This window comes from Triticum urartu, unplaced genomic scaffold (assembly GCF_056163025.1).
Source record: "Triticum urartu cultivar PI428250 unplaced genomic scaffold, HENAU_Tu73 scaffold113, whole genome shotgun sequence".
NCBI classification, from domain to species: Eukaryota; Viridiplantae; Streptophyta; class Magnoliopsida; order Poales; family Poaceae; genus Triticum; species Triticum urartu.
The window spans coordinates 27,501-32,630 of record NW_028259593.1 but is presented as its reverse complement, the minus strand read 5'-3'; positions in this window follow the sequence as shown (position 1 = coordinate 32,630).

Sequence of the window (5,130 nt, the reverse complement as noted above, 5' to 3'; positions counted from 1 at the left end):
GTAATCGTTCTTGAATTCGAAGATTTTTCTTTGTTTATTTTACTTTCAGACGAATTCCTAATTGTTTGAATTGTGTAATCTCCCATTATGGAGATTGGTAACCGACTTAAAGCAATTTGATTGTAATTCAATTCATGACGATCATAGGTAGAAAGTTCATATTCTTCAGTCATTGATAAACAGCTTGTTGGACAGTACTCAACACAATTGCCACAAAATATACAAACTCCGAAATCAATACTATAATTAAGCAATTGTTTTCTTTTAATATCCTTTTCAAATCTCCAATCCACAACGGGTAAATCTATCGGACATACGCGAACACATACTTCACAAGCAATACATTTATCAAATTCAAAGTGGATTCGCCCTCGGAAACGCTCTGGTGTAATTGATTTTTCATAAGGGTAGTGAATCGTTATAGGTAAACGATTTGTGTGGGATAAGGTAGTTATGAAACTTTGACCTATGTACCTTGTAGCACGTATTGTTTGTTGACCATAACTCATGAACCCAGTTACCATAGGGAACATATTCATTCTAAATATCTATGAAAAAGATATGTTTCTTTCTCTTGTTTGAGAGAGCTTTTGTGTTGAAAATATTCTTACTATTATTGTATTATCTTATTTATAGTGAAACAAGTTGAGAAGAGGTTGTTAATAAGAGATTGCCCAGGGAAATAGGTAAAAGAAATTTCCATCCAAGATTTAATAACTGATCCATTCTCATCCTCGGTAAAGTCCATCTTATTGTGATAGAAATGAAGAGAAATAAATAAGCTTTAGTTAATGTAATAAATATACCCATTGTCATTTCCAAAATTCCAACTGCTTTATTCATTTGGAAAAAATCAAAAAAGGATATATAGGGAATAGATAAATTCCACCCGCCCAAGTAGAGAACTGTTACAAATAAAGAAGAAACTAATAAATTTAGGTAAGAAACAAGATAAAATAAACCATATTTGATACCGGAATATTCAGTTTGGTAACCTGCTACTAATTCTTCCTCCGCTTCTGGTAAATCAAAGGGTAATCTTTCACATTCTGCCAAAGAAGAAATTAAAAAAACCAGAAAACCTATAGGCTGACGCCAAATATTCCATCCAAAAAAACCGTATTTTGACTGTGCTTCAACTATATCAACTGTACTTGAACTGTTAGATAATCATAGTCGGTGATAACATCACAGTTCCCACCGCTATTTCAAAACCGTACATGAAACCTTAGCTTCATACGGCTTCTCTATGATCAGAAAAAGGAAAGGACTGTTTTGTTCCTAGCCCCGGGGGCGTAGATAGAATTAGATAAAATAAAATAGATTTGAAAGTCCTAAATTAGACCAAAGGAATTCCGTCTGCTAGAATAAGAAAAAGCGCTTCCGAATTGATCTCATCCTTTATAATATAATGAAAATTTTTCTTTGTTCAGTAATAACTTAATCTTGGAATAAAACACTTGTTACTTGTTATAGGAATTCAATTAATAAATGGAAAGAGTTGGGTATTAGTTCATGAGCAATTCTGCATGAATATGGATAGAGGAAGGAAATAATGAAAATTTTTTCTAGTGCACTCCATATCTTTTTTACTATTCTTCTTTCCCCAGGGAGGGGGTATTTAAAAAGAAAAAATGGATAAAGGGTTAATTCGTTCTTGATAGCCATTTCCTTAACAAGTGAATGGGAACATACTCTGGATCGGAATCCGAAGAAAGTACTACTTGATAATTTCTACAAATTGCAAGTCCTTATTATGATTCCTTTTATGGGCAAAAATCTCTAATGTTTTAGATTTTCCATTACTAATCCTTTATGTACTTTAGTGTTCCTAACCCTTCACTAACTTTTGGTGGATTCTTCTTATGGATTATTAAGTTATAGTAATAACTAGGAGTATTCTAGTAATGGAATTCCATATCGTGAATCCTTTATTCTTGGCCGCTTCAAGATATGATGACTAATTAAAAAATATCAACCTTGGGATAAAGAGTTTACACTGCTTATGTTTACTTCCACTTTTTTCTTGTACGTAGGAAATGAGATTTTTTCTTTTTACTACAAATTTATAAGCTGTTTTGTTTCACTCATATAGCTATCTAGTTTAACTTACCAACCCAAATACTAAATAAGAAAAGGAATATAAATAGTTAATGGATTTTATAGGAAAAAGATCTATTTTAACGAATCACACGTAGAGATATTGCTAGCACACAAAAAGTTAATGGTATTTCATAACTAATGGATTGAGCAGCAGCTCGTAGACCGCCTGAAAAAGAATATTTATTATTTGAGCTATATCCTGCCATAAGAAGACCAATAGGAGCTATACTTGAAATGGCAATCCATAAAAAAACACCAATACTAAGATCGGCTAAAACAAAATGATATCCCAAAGGGATAACTAAAAAACTTAATAAAACTGATATGACTGCTATAGAGGGTCCAATGCTAAATAAAGAAATATCTCCTCGGGATGGCAGAATATCTTCTTTAAAAAGTAGCTTAGTCCCATCTGCTATAGCTTGAAGCAGGCCCAGGGGGCCAGCATATTCAGGACCAATACGTTGTTGTATCGACGCAGATATTTCTCTTTCTAACCACACAATTACGAGTACCTCTATTGTTATTCCCAAAAGGAGGGTCAAAATGGGTAGAATCGATATCAGTCCATAGACTTCTTTTAATAATTCCAATTTCGAAAAAGAATTGATAGTTTCTACCTCTACCCTATCTATTATCATTTCAACGATCAACTTCCCCCATAATGATATCTATACTACCTAATATCGTCATGATATCAGCCAATTTCATTTTTTTAACTAGCTGAGGAAGAATTTGCAAATTAATAAACCCGGGTGGACGGATTTTCCATCTCCAGGGGAAAAGGCTATCATCTCCTACTAGATAAATCCCTAATTCACCTTTTGGGGCTTCTACTCTTACATAAAGCTCTTGTCTTGACAATTCAAAATTGGGCGAAGGTTTTTTACCAAGAAATTTATACTCAAAATCATTCCATTCAGAATTATTTTCTTTCTTAAAGCGTCGGACTTCTAAATTTTCATAAGGTCCTCCAGGAATTTTTTCTACAGCTTGTTGAATTATTTTGATGGATTCCCTCATTTCACCAATTCGTACTAAATAGCGAGCTAACGAATCCCCTTCTTTTTGCCATTGGACTTTCCAATCAAATTGGTTGTAAGACTCATAAGGATCTACTTTACGAAGATCCCATTGTATTCCAGAAGCTCGTAACATCGGTCCCGATAAGCCCCAATTTACTGCTTCTTCTCCGCTAATAAAACCTACTCCTTCAACTCGCTCTAAAAAAATTGGATTCTGTGTAATAAGTTGTTGATATTCAACAACTCCGCGTAAAAAATAATCACAGAAATCTAAACATTTATCGATCCATCCATAAGGTAGATCGGCGGCTACTCCTCCGATGCGAAAGTAATTGTGCATCATTCGCATACCTGTAGCAGCTTCAAATAGATCATATATTAATTCTCTCTCTCTAAAAATATAGAAAAAAGGAGTCTGTGCGCCGAGATCCGCCATAAAAGGTCCAAGCCATAGCAAGTGAGAAGCTATCCGGCTTAATTCTAACATAATTACCCTAATATAGCTGGCTCTTTGTGGTATTTGAATATTCTCCAAGAATTCTGGTGCATTTACTGTTATTGCTTCTGTAAACATAGTAGCTAAATAATCCCACCTTGTTACATAAGGTAAGTATTGTATAATAGTTCGGTTTTCCGCGATTTTTTCCATTCCTCTGTGTAAATACCCTAATATGGGTTCACAATCAATAACATCCTCACCATCGAGAGTAACGATCAGTCGAAGAACACCATGCATTGATGGGTGTTGAGGGCCCATATTGACTATCATGAGATCTTTTCTTGTAAGCGGTAGACTCATATCCTTTCTTCCTTAATTCATTATTCCATGAAAATGGATTATTCCATGAATTCCTCAAAGCGAGGCTCATCAAAATGAAAAATCTAAGACTACTATAAGACTACTAAAAAAATAATAAAACAAGAAAAAAATTTGAACGATTAAATTACTGCTCCCGAATATTCAACTGACCGATTAATTTCTTATAACGTACTCTATTTTTCTTTGCCAAATAAGCCAGCAAACGTCGACGTTTTCCCAAAAGTCTTCGTAGACCTCTTTCCGATGAAAAATCTTTTTTGTGTAATTCCAAATGTGAAGCAAGTCTCCGTATCTTATTGGTGAAACTGAATACTTGAAATTCAACAGAACCCCTGTTTTCTTCTTTTTCTTCTTTAACCATAAATCCAAAAATTTTTCTACCTCCTTTCTTTTTCATGTATTTTTCTGATCAGGAAAAATACAAAATTATGTCAGTTATTTTGAAGTTATTCTAATCTCGTACACACACAAATTTGCAATTATTCATCTACTACTGGAATTTGGATTTATTTTATCGATGCAAATTGGATTTGGATAGAAGGGTACATTCTTTCTAATATTTTAGATAGAAGAAATGTTTCTTCTATCTAAAATATTAGAAAGAATTTTGCTGATTTATTTATTGCTATATGCAATTTATGGAATTGATACACCATTTAATTGATATCATTTAGCAAAATGAAACACAGCATATGCATCCATCTTTTGGCTCGAGAATTTCACGGGATAGAGATATGGTATAAGAAATAGACTATTAAGTAACTCTAAATGAATTGTGGATACATCTGTATCCTTAACATACTGAAACGATTGTCATTATTCGTATCAAACCAATAGCGATTCATACAAGCTAAATCTTCTAATCAATGGTGGGCCAATAATGAATTTTTTTGCATATGTATTAAGACGCTTGGCCTGATTTCGAAATTGTCCAGAGTTTTATATGTTGTTTTCATTGCAAAATGATGGGTCTCCTTCCATAACTTTCCAATTACGAGTACGAGAATTGAAAGACATGAAAATTCTCAATTCTCTACGGCGTCTAGTAGATAGAAACAAGAAAATCAGAAGAATCTTTCTCTCTATTCACTATCATTCCGCGTCTTCGACTTCTATTAGTTTCTTTTCTTCTTTAATGCAATAGCTATAGTTTGATATAAGAATCCATTTCTCAAAGTAATG